The 12294-nt window shown below is 41.6% G+C and overlaps 1 long non-coding RNA gene across 1 annotated transcript; it reads right to left on the bottom strand.

Annotated features, from left to right (window-relative positions):
* Positions 1-45: 45 nt before the first annotated feature.
* On the bottom strand, positions 46-7340 carry LOC124273862. Its single transcript, XR_006897760.1, has 4 exons — positions 7208-7340; positions 1259-1328; positions 235-921; positions 46-119 (listed from the first exon to the last, which is right to left on the bottom strand). It is a non-coding gene; the product is annotated as an uncharacterized LOC124273862 (long non-coding RNA).
* Positions 7341-12294: the final 4954 nt, after the last annotated feature.

The raw sequence follows: 12294 nt of genomic DNA, 5'->3' as shown, positions 1-12294 counted from the left end.
GTTTGTTTGGGGTTTTTTTTAAAGTTTTCAAACTAAATGGCTTGACTTACCATCTTGTGATGTTCTTGATAGATCTGTGGCGAAGACGGATGTTTTGTTACTTGACAGAATACTGGGCCCTGAAACACAGAAACCTTTCTGAAGGTTGTTGATAACACTCTGAACCTTTAGTAAGGTAACATGCGTCCTTCTCATTACATGTTTACAGCTCATGCTGATCATCACAATACCTACCCATTGAGCATCCTGTAGGAGATATCTGTACGTTCTTGTTAATACAGGCACATCTGCGGTTTCCGGCTGACGTTGTCACACATGAGCTGTTGACGGCCACGCATCTAGCGTTGGAGCAGTCCTGGTTCAGAGAGGCATCAGCCATAGGGCCGCACGTTGACGGCGTTGTGGCAGCGCTTGTGGTTGTAGTTGTGGCTTAAAATGTAAATATCTCACTACAATATCAGACACGGATCTGAAAGGATATGCCTTATGACTAATATTTTGCAATTAGCAATGATACACGCCGACCAATGTGAGCAAACGTTAAGTCACAAGGCAAATCCTTTCATTTCTCAGCTTACCCTGGTGTATTGCTGCATTTATTATGGAATGTTTATCCTGAAGAAAAGACAAGTCCTGACATTATGACACACTCGCCCTTGCATACCTCACACCCTTGCATACCTCACGCCCAATACACACAAAGCTCCAACTTGCTACACACAAAGCATGTTAGTTCTAGCAACCGGCTAATACTTACCCATTGCTGATAGGTAGTGCTCCAGACTTTTATGTGATAAAAAGCACAGAACAAAGAGCAAAGCATATGTTAAGTAAACTTGAAGAAGTATTTATTATTACTTTACATAAGTGAAAACAATACCGACATTGACAAACGCTCTCCTCCATTGGTGTTTCCATATGCTGAAACGGAAACGGAATAACAGTATAAATGCTATCGGTAGTTTTATTGTTTCTCAATAAACAAAGGTTGGGTTGAGGAGTATTTCATCCATATGTGTGTGTGCGTATGTGTTGTTGGTGTTTTTTTGTGTGTGTGCGTGCGTGTGTGTGCGTTCGTTCGATCGAACCAACGACCTACCGCTCTCAGGAAAGATGTTCTATCAACTTAACCATGGAGGCGGTCTACTTGTATGTTCATGTACATGTATGTAGTTAGATCAATTTGATCAAAGTAAAGTATAACTGAAAAACAGCAATTCGTACATTCTCAGTTTTGATCAGAATTGTACGACATTACCTGCATTATGTTCACGTTTTCCCCCTGGAGGGTGACATATCATCAAAGTTGTCGGGAATCTCGGTTCCATCTGAAAACATTGACACGCACATGCTACCACATTGCCATATATAGCTACTGAACATGGCATAACTATACCTTAATCGACATTACAAAACACCCAGTTTTAGTCTTAGGATTTTGACATTTGAATTTGTCCTTGCCAAGAGTCCTGATTTCAAAACATTTAAATATCAGACAAGCGTTTAAATGAATCTATTTAATTAGTCCAAATAATAAGTATCATAGCTCTTTTAATTTAATTTTTTAGCCGCTATATTTGCGTCTGGTACAATCCGGTAGAGCACTGTTGTACAACACTTGACTGAGCAACAACCATGACACCATGAAACGCGAGCAGTCAGTCCTTACTTTGAACTGCCAGATCGTCTTTTAGATAGACCTATCACGTCCCAGATCTAGTGAGTTGTCAGCTATAAACGTATGGACTGCATATGTTACTATTCTACCAAAGCACAACTCTCATATAACCCCCACAAAATATCCCCCCGGGGAGTACAGCTGCGTGACGTTAGCTAACAAACGATTAGGGTTTTTTTATGCAAAAGGGGGATTTGTTGTACTTCTAGTTTCCTCTCTAACAAGCTGCAGAATCTATTTACACAACAACGTTGATCAAAATAGCATATCGTGTTTATTTTCAACAAAAACTGTAAGTCTGCACAAAGTCCACAGTCTAGTTGTCCGACTTCTATTTTTATGGAAGCCGCGTTGGCTGAGCGGGTTAGGTGGCTGACTTTGTGCGGTGGCGATTAGGCTTGAGTTGAGTTGGGTTTTACGTCGCATCGGCATTTTTCCAGGCATTAAATGACGAGATCAAGCCTGAATTAATACGCAATTTAAGTACAAAGTCCAAATGAGTTTTATTTTAAAAGGATATATTCATTACATTGTTATTCAACAACAGAAAATGTCATAGCACTAAATTCAAAAGTACTAAATTCACATTACATAGTTACAATTTATGATACAGATCAACTTCCCTCAGGTAGTTTACAATGAGATGCCCGCTCACGCGGCTGGCGATTAGATGCCTGAATCTGAGAGTATGGGTTCGATGGGGCTCAACCCAACAAAAGTACTAGAATCTGTGTGATCCCAAACATAACATGTGTTACATTTGACCACTTTCTAAATGGCATTGTGTATTCAAAGACTGTAAGTGTTCTTTTGTGTCACTTGGCAGACAATCAATGCCAACTAATTGTACCAACTGTATCACCTAGCGTTAACAACCGCCTCCGTGGTGTAGTGGTTAGAGCCTCCGCCCAGAGAGCGGAAGGTCGCGGGTTCGATCCCCGACCGCGTCATACCAAAAGACGTTAAAATATGGTACTTGTTGGTCCCTGCCTGGCGCTCGGCATTAATGGGTACAACAAGGACTGGTCGGCTCGGAGTCAGTATAATGTGTCTGAGTGGGGTATTCATGCTTCACTGCGGCATGGTATCTCAGTGGGCTAGCACTATAAAACCAGCTTCAGTCTGGGCTGGTACAAGCAGCCGCACATACACATACACACGCATGCACGTCGTCATATGAGCGAAATATTCTCAAGCACGACGTTAAACCCAATTTCACCTCACCTCACCTCACCTAGCGTTAACATGCCATGTAGGTTCACATACACGCTTTACTGGTTCGAATCTGCCATTGTCAAAAGGTAAATATGACTTGAATATTATAGAGCCGACTGGAGCGACCGATACGGCTTTTGCTACAAGTAACCTTACTCAGCCATGAATGATCACACTGAACAAAATTTCATATTTCATTGACCTTAAGCATATGATACCGAAAGCATGACAGTCTGTTTTACGTACATGTACGTTGTGATGTTCCATCCGCCTTGAATAGGTCTCATATCAGGTAATACACTTCCCTGTAACAAGCCAGCGTAAAGTTTTCGAATTATGTATTCACAAGGAAGTAACAAGTGTCACGTCGCCGTTTGTGACACCTTCAATGTCCCGAAATTCCCCATGAGATTTCTGATTAGAATTGCTTGGCGGATAAGGCGATATCTGCCACCGTTATAGACTGACTGAGTTTGGTTTTACGCCGCTTTTAACAATATTCCAGCAACATCACGGCGGGGGACACCAGAAATGGGCTTCACACATTGTACCCATGTGGGGATTCGAGCCCAGGTCTTCGGAGTGACGAGCCAACGCTTTAACCACTAGACTACCCCACCGCCCCCTAAAATACACATGTTAGAGTTCCTGATTTATACGATAACTGACAGCATCTGTCACGAAATGTTGAACATACTATACCCTCATTTATATCGGTGCTCACTTCATTGTCTATTCTTAGTGATTCTGGGTACAGTGTGTGAAGCCCATTTCTGGTGTCCCCGCCGTGATATTGCTGGAATATTGCTAAAAACGGCGTAAAACTCACTAACTTACTCACACATTGTCTGTTCGTTTGTCGCATGGCAGGTGTACTGCTGTGTCATGTCAAGCAAATAACAGCAACAAAACCATATTCACATCCATTAGAAATCTCTACTAAAACCACACTTGATTTCGACTGCATCATGAATGACTATGAAATAGTGATGATACCAGGTGTTAACGAAAAGGTGAGTATAACAAATGCAAAGGCTAATCAACTATTCACTTTACATGCAAGTCGATAAAAGGGAATAGCATTTGACACCGTCTTTTTGCATTTATGCACTAGGTTTGTTAATGTCACAAAATAAGTGAGTGAGTTGAGTTTTACGCCGCACTCAGCAATATTCCATCCAATGATCGAGGGAAAAATACCAGCGCCTTGAGCATGAACTAGTGCGTGGATATGTGAGCTATATAAATATCCTATAATAAAAATTCCAGCCATATGGCGGCGGTCTGTAAATAATCGAGTTTGGACCAGACAATCCAGTGATCAACAGCATGAGTATCGATCTGCGCAATTGGGAACCGATGACATGTGTCAACCAAGTCAGCGAGCCCGACCACCGGAACCCGTTAGCCGCCTCTTACGACAAGCATGGGTTACTGAAGATCAATACAGGTATACTAACCCGGACCTTCATGGGTCTATGCAAAATAAGAGAGTTGAGGGTGCCATCGATGGGCAGGACATGAACCATTTTCGCGAAATCCTGGTTTCATCACTGATTTTCATATTTTTCACAACTATTTTGCTCTTATTAATTTGCCGGATAACCAAGCTGGTTATTCTCTGGCTTTGACATAAATCATGTTTCCTAACACACACCTGTTTGGATTCAACACGATTAGTACAAAGAAATATAATAACAATTACAGTCTCTAGACCCAGATATTGCTGCAGTCAGTTCACTTTGCACATGTGTTTAATTATTTAAAATTAAATTTATTTAATTGAGCTTGATTTTCAGGTCCACCAGGTGATTGTCTTGTTTGTTTACAGGATGCCGTGGCGGATGCCATTTAAGCATAATCTGGTTTTGCAGATAATCGAAACTGATTATTCAGTGAGTCAGTATAGTTTTACGCCGCTTTTAGTAATATTCCAGCAATATCAAGTATCAATATCAATATCAATAAGTTCACACACCATATCCATGTGGGGAATATAACTCGCATCTTCGGTGTGACGAGCGAACGCTTTTACCACAAGGCTTCCCACAGCCCCGACTACTTATTGCATGGCGTTGTCGTGTTATGTATCTACATATATCATGTACCAGTATGAACCCATACAATATTTAACATTGTCAAACGACAAATATGACTTGAACTGCGACATTTTCGAATCGTTGAATCGCCTGCTACGTATCCCGATACAAGAGTCACGGCTCAGCCATGAATATCACATTGATAACATTTATACGTCTTTAAATATAAGCATATGATATGTATAACAGTCTGCCCTATCTCCGTTGTGCTGTTCTATGCAATGCACCCCTATACTACTTTTCGCTGGAGTCTATTGTTTGCGTTTAAAATATTCACGTTATATGTCAAGCTACACATATATCAGGAGCCTGTGAACAAGACGCATGAATTGGTCCTTTAAAAGTAACATACTTCCTTGTACGTACCGCTGTGACGAGCGAGCCAAAAGCTGTCTGCATTAAGTATTCACAAGGAAGTAATATGATGTCACCTCCATTGTGGCGAATACGGTTACGTCATAACATGAGTTTTACCAAAATAATGGATGCTGTAATGCTTTACTCTTATCCTCATCAGAAAAGGATTTCTGACTAGAATTGCTAGGTGGCTGATGCTAGTAAATGGGACGTTGTTACGTTCATCATATTAATGGGGCAGTGGGGTAGCCTAGTGGTTAAAGCGTTCGCTCGTCACGCCAGAGACCCGGGTTTGATTCCCCACATGGGTACAACGTGTGGAGCCCATTTATGGTGTCCCCCGCCGCGATGTTGTTTGAATATTGTTAAAAGCGGGGTAAAACCTCACTCACTCATGATACAAATCACTGGTTTTTCTGAATTGCTTCCGTGACGCCGTGATAGAACAAGAACTTTTCTGGTTGTCGCGTATATCATATCACTTATAATGTTTAACCTACACAGGTGATCACATCAGATCACATCAAAGGGGTGGTGGGGTAGCCTAGTGGTTAAAGCGTTCGCTCGTCATGCCGAAGACCCGGGTTCGATTCCCGACATGGGCACAATGTGTGAAGCCCATTTCTGGTGTCCCCCGCCGCGATATTGCTTGAATATTGCTACAAGCAGCGTAAAACTATACTCACTCAATCATATCACATCACATAATACTAGTGTTGAAATCATATCATTGTCGGCATGGTAGGTAACAAACACATATGTTTGTACTAATTGAGTGGTGGGTGCTGCCCGTAATGCTGGATATATTAATCCTTTTCGCGAACACCTGGTGTCAATCCTGATTGACTGTGATCCAAGTAAATAACGTGTCACCATTATCTTGCCGATAATGGTCAAAGGATTGTGTTTCGTCTGATAATGGAGCTTCGTAAACATCATATATTTCCTAAAAAAACCACATGCTTCAATTCAGCCAGTTAACCATCATGCATATAACAACATGTACAGCCTTAAGCCTCATATATGGCTAAAGTTAGTTCAGTCTCGGGGACGGATCCAGGATTTGGGATATAGGTTAGAGTAAATGCGCCACAAATATTTTTTTTCGAGGAAGAGACGGGCGCTCTCACCCCACCACCCACTCTCGCCAACATTATTTACAGATGGTACAATCTTTAACAAAGAAACCATTTTAAAAAGCATGAAAAATATTGGTCAAACGTAGCAGGAAAACATTATTATACAAAATTAGAGATTGCATAAATTGCGTCAATTTATCTTCAGAAAGCAGGAAATTGCATCTGAGTGCATCTCATTTTAAAAATATTCCCCGTGGGAGCATGACTCCGGATTCCCCTAGATCCTGGGTGCTATGGAACCAGAACTAAGAGGGATGATGGTTTGTGTATGCGATAAAGGTCAAACATGGCATATTTTTCAAAAAACGCGTATGCAAACAAATGTATACCATATATGAGGATACGTTGTTGGGCATGTATAAGCGACAGCTGATGGCAGAATGTCAGACACCTCATTGCTGCACGTTACAGTTTAGAATGTCACACCCTTATTGACGGCAGTGGCAGAAAACCGTCAATGTGCATATGACCACTAATGCCAATTACTCGGTGGAACTGAATTAAATTAAAACTCCACATAAGAATACATACGAAATTCATCAATGTCTACTTACATCAACTGTTTTACATGAATGTATAGTCTATATTCCGCTACGAACATAAATATCGAGTGTAAGTATTCATTTACCCTGAATAAATAATGATTGGCCCTCACATGAATACCCACGAACAGATATCTACGTATGGAGGTTGAGTACAGTAGTAAAAGATGGACATACCATTCAGAGGCATACCACAAGCAGCTGGGGACACCTCGTCTGTCGTCACCTGTCTCACACGGACAGTAGATACACCTGACCCAGACATCATGCGCAGGGCGAGGAGAGAGCTTCAGCTTTTGTATAGCTGGAACGAGGAAGTAAATTGCAGAGGCTCACGTGTCTCTCCATATATGGGATGAATATGGTCGTTCATTGTGATACATGAAAGACCACGGTGTAAACAGTGTATTACTACCCGAGGCCTATCCTACTCAATGCAGGTTGCACCAGAGCATATGTAAGGCTGCTCTGCTGGGCGTTATACAGCTACAGTACTTTTATCTGTGCTTGCCCTAGAATGTTGGGGGCAGTTAGAACAAGTCTCCATAACAATCGGAATACATGTATATATTTTGATAACACTTTCTTAGTAAATTCTTGTACTTGGGGTGGTTTACTCCCATCGATCCGGGGCAGGAAAGCACTCTCAAAGAGCCTAATCACCTGTACATATTACTTTATGTTACCTTACGCTACAAATTCAAATTTGAACTTACATGTGTCATAAAGGTGTACCCGTATTGAAGCGGAGTAGCTGATACGATAAGGCAGTTGTGTCAGTGTGACAACATTGTAGCTGATACAGTAAGGCAGTTGTGTCAGCGTGACAACATTGTAGATGATACAGTAAGGCAGTTGTGTCAGTGTGACAACATTGTAGATGATGCAGTAAGGCAGTTGTGTCAGCGTGACAACATTGTAGCTGATACAGTAAGGCAGTTGTGTCAGTGTGACAACATTGTAGCTGATACAGTAAGGCAGTTATGTCAGTGTGACAACATTGTAGCTGATACAGTAAGACAGTTGTGTCAGTGTGACAACATTGTAGATGATACAGTAAGGCAGTTATGTCAGTGTGACAACATTGTAGCTGATACAGTAAGGCAGTTGTGTCAGTGTGACAACATTGTAGCTGATACAGTAAGGCAGTTATGTCAGTGTGACAACATTGTAGCTGATACAGTAAGGCAGTTGTGTCAGTGTGACAACATTGTAGCTGATACAGTAAGGCAGTTTTGTCAGTGTGACAACATTGTAGATGATACAGTAAGGCAGTTGTGTCAGTGTAACAACATTGTAGCTGATACAGTAAGGCAGTTTTGTCAGTGTGACAACATTGTAGCTGATACAGTAAGGCAGTTGTGTCAGTGTAACAACATTGTAGCTGATACAGTAAGGCAGTTGTGTCAGTGTAACAACATTGTAGCTGATACATGTCAGTGTGACAACATTGTAGATGATACAGGCAGTTGTGTCAGTGTGACAACTGATACAGTAAAGGCAGTTGTGTCAGTGTAACAACATGATACAGTAAGGCTGAGTGTAACAACATTGTAGTTGATACAGTAAGGCAGTTTTGTCAGTGTGACAACATTGTAGATGATACAGTAAGGCAGTTGTGTCAGTGTAACAACATTGTAGCTGATACAGTAAGGCAGTTTTGTCAGTGTGTCAACATTGTAGCTGATACAGTAAGGCAGTTGTGTCAGTGTAACAACATTGTAGCTGATACAGTAAGGCAGTTGTGTCAGTGTGACAACATTGTAGTTGATACAGTAAGGCAGTTGTGTCAGTGTGACCACATTGTAGATGACTGACTGACTGACTGAGTTTAGTTTTACGCCGCTTTTAGCAATATTCCAGCAATATCACGGCGGGGGACACCAGAAATGGGCTTAACACATTGTGCCCATGAGGGGAATCGAACCCGGGCCTTCGGCGTGACGAGCCAACGCTTTGACCACTAGGCTACCCCACCGCCCCACATTGTAGATGATACAGTAAGGCAGTTGTGGCAGTGTGACAACATTGTAGCTGATACAGTAAGGCAGTTTTGTCAGTGTGACAACATTGTAGATGATACAGTAAGGCAGTTGTGTCAGTGTGACAACATTGTAGCTGATACAGTAAGGCAGTTTTGTCAGTGTGACAACATTGTAGCTGATACAGTAAGGCAGTTGTGTCAGTGTAACAACATTGTAGCTGATACAGTAAGGCAGTTTTGTCAGTGTAACAACATTGTAGCTGATACAGTAAGGCAGTTGTGTCAGTGTGACAACATTGTAGCTGATACAGTAAGGCAGTTGTGTCAGTGTGACAACATTGTAGATGATACAGTAAGGCAGTTGTGTCAGCGTGACAACATTGTAGCTGATACAGTAAGGCAGTTGTGTCAGTGTGACAACATTGTAGCTGATACAGTAAGGCAGTTGTGTCAGTGTGACAACATTGTAGCTGATACAGTAAGGCAGTTGTGTCAGTGTGACAACATTGTAGCTGATACAGTAAGGCAGTTGTGTCAGTGTGACAACATTGTAGCTGATACAGTAAGGCAGTTGTGTCAGTGTGACAACATTGTAGCTGATACAGTAAGGCAGTTGTGTCAGTGTGACAACATTGTAGATGATACAGTAAGGCAGTTGTGTCAGTGTGACAACATTGTAGCTGATACAGTAAGGCAGTTGTGTCAGTGTGACAACATTGTAGCTGATACAGTAAGGCAGTTGTGTCAGTGTGACAACATTGTAGCTGATACAGTAAGGCAGTTGTGTCAGTGTGACAACATTGTAGCTGATACAGTAAAGGCAGTTGTGTCAGTGTGACAACATTGTAGCTGATACAGTAAGGCAGTTGTGTCAGTGTGACCACATTGCAGATAATACTTTGGTACAGTTGTGTCAGTATTACAAAATTGCCGATGATATTTTAAGGCAGGTTTTAGGTAGCTTTGTCAGAGTTCATAATGTAAACGCTGTTTCCAAACAATTAGTAAACATTTCAAATATGCGTGAATACTGAGAGGCATTTACATTTAATTTTCACAAACAGACACAAAAATACGCTAAATTCCATTTGAATATGTCATGTGATGAGTTTGTGTGTGTTTGTTTGTATGTGTAACTCAGAATCGTTGATCCACCTCATTGGGGGTTAGCGGTCCAACATGAACACTGTATACAGTCAGAAACGTTGAGGTAGATGGTCTGAACCACACGTGTTAAACGTTGTTTTCAAAGATATAGTAGGCAGTATAAATCAATTTGGCCTGTGTTAACTAAGTGTTCGTAATGAAATACTTCGTGGTGAAGTTTTCCGTCTTGAAAATAGACACTTCCAGACACTCGCTGGCGCATACTCTAATCGATCGGAGTGGGCTTCAACCACGACAACGTAATATTGCTCATGATAGTGATCACTGGTCCAGGTGCAGACTTGCTAAGCATCCAGGAACACTACTCTATTCTTTGCAATTTTTTTATACATTTGAGATTAATACATTATCATTTTGCGATTTCAAAGTGATGTTAGAATGTGTGAATAATATTTCCAAAAACAATTGGCCAGTTTTACGATCTCTCGTCAGTAAATACAGTACAAAGGAGAATGGATGCTGAACAGTAGGCAAAGAAGTCGAAACCCATTCTTAAGTCGTTGTTGTTGTTCCATCAAACTGAAAGCGTTTAAACCCCACTGCTTATCGTTTGTGCTAGCAATTCACCCCACAATACACGAAAGGTAAAACCAGTATGACATCGACTCTCTCCTCATTGCATTGGTAGAACATACTTCCCTGTTGTGACAACACAGATTCTATAGACAGGTCAAATTCTATTTACAATACACATCTATTTTCATCCACCAATGGCTAGGTTTACTCCCATAAGAACTACATCCGATTTGAACTACATCCCAAATTTGAACTACATCCTTACGTAATCATTTAGTGCGGTCTTGACATCCTAAAACAGGTAAATACTGCTATGAATATTTGACGTTGATATCCTTAATCTGTTGTCAAACATTTATAGAATAACCATGTTCCGTGTTCAACTCGGAAGCATGCATATATTATCAGACACTATCTAGTTATTGCATATGTGTTGTATGGGCTGGAGACAAACACCCTTTATCCAGCCATGCATGTCAGCAGTGTGATAGGTGTGCGTATGTCGAGATCCCAATCGCGCTAGCATGTAGTTCAAGGACACAGGTAAATATTATCCAGGGCTACATGCTAGACCCTATTGTGCCTTGTCACTGTAGACACATGTGCCGCCAACCACGGGTCATATCAACCTAGTGAATGAGGCTGAAGTAGATCCGACATACTGTACTTTAGTTGCAGGAGCTGCTTAAACTGGATATCTTGAGCGCCATTGCACCCCGTCTATATTACCGGAACGTTGCTCGAGCAAAACGACTTCATACTTATAGATTGCCTCAATGTGAGTAGAATATGACTGGCTGCGGCGAAAAAAACAACATTCATCCACTCGCTCTCTGTATGAGGATGGGATCAAGTTAAGCACTATCTTCAAATTGATATGCATATTTATGCTCTGGTATCACTCCCAATGGTTTGAGAAAAAAATATTTAAATTGAACATAGATAATTGCTACAACTTAACTGAAGCTTCAGACATTATACCCCAGGGAGAGGCCGCCTCCGTGGTGTAGTGGTTAGAGCGTCCGCCCGGAGAGCGGAAGGTCGCGGGTTCGATCCCCGACCGTGTCATACCAAAAGACGTTAAAATATGGTACTTGTTGGTCCCTGCCTGGCGCTCGGAATTAATGAGTACAACAAGGACTGGTTGGCTCGGAGTCAGTATAATGTGTCTGAGTGGGGTATTCATGCTTCACTGCGGGGTGGTATCTCAGTGGGCTAGCACTATAAAACCAGCTTCAGTCTGGGCTAGTACAAGCAGCCGCAAATACACATACACACGCATGCACGTCGTCATATGAGCGAAATATTCTCAAGCACGACGTTAAACCCAATTTCACCTCACCTCACCTCACCTCACCTCACCCCAGGGAGAGATCAACAATTGTATCGCCACCCTGGGCGTGTTTAATGCAACATGTCAAAAGCAACAACGATAAAGACACGTTTAATGTGAATCGTTACAAAGACTCTGATAACATTTATATGTCGGTAAGTGAAGTCATGGTCAGACATAAAGTGACACTCCTGAACTGTCCCGTTTAGTGGTGTATCAAATGGGTTTCCAATTGCCATCAGGGCTCAACAAACAATGTGTTAC

Source organism: Haliotis rubra, unplaced genomic scaffold (genome assembly GCF_003918875.1).
Source record: "Haliotis rubra isolate DU_JTF1 unplaced genomic scaffold, ASM391887v1 Scf185, whole genome shotgun sequence".
Classification (NCBI taxonomy): Eukaryota; Metazoa; Mollusca; class Gastropoda; order Lepetellida; family Haliotidae; genus Haliotis; species Haliotis rubra.
This window is presented reverse-complemented; position numbering and strand designations above follow the sequence as displayed.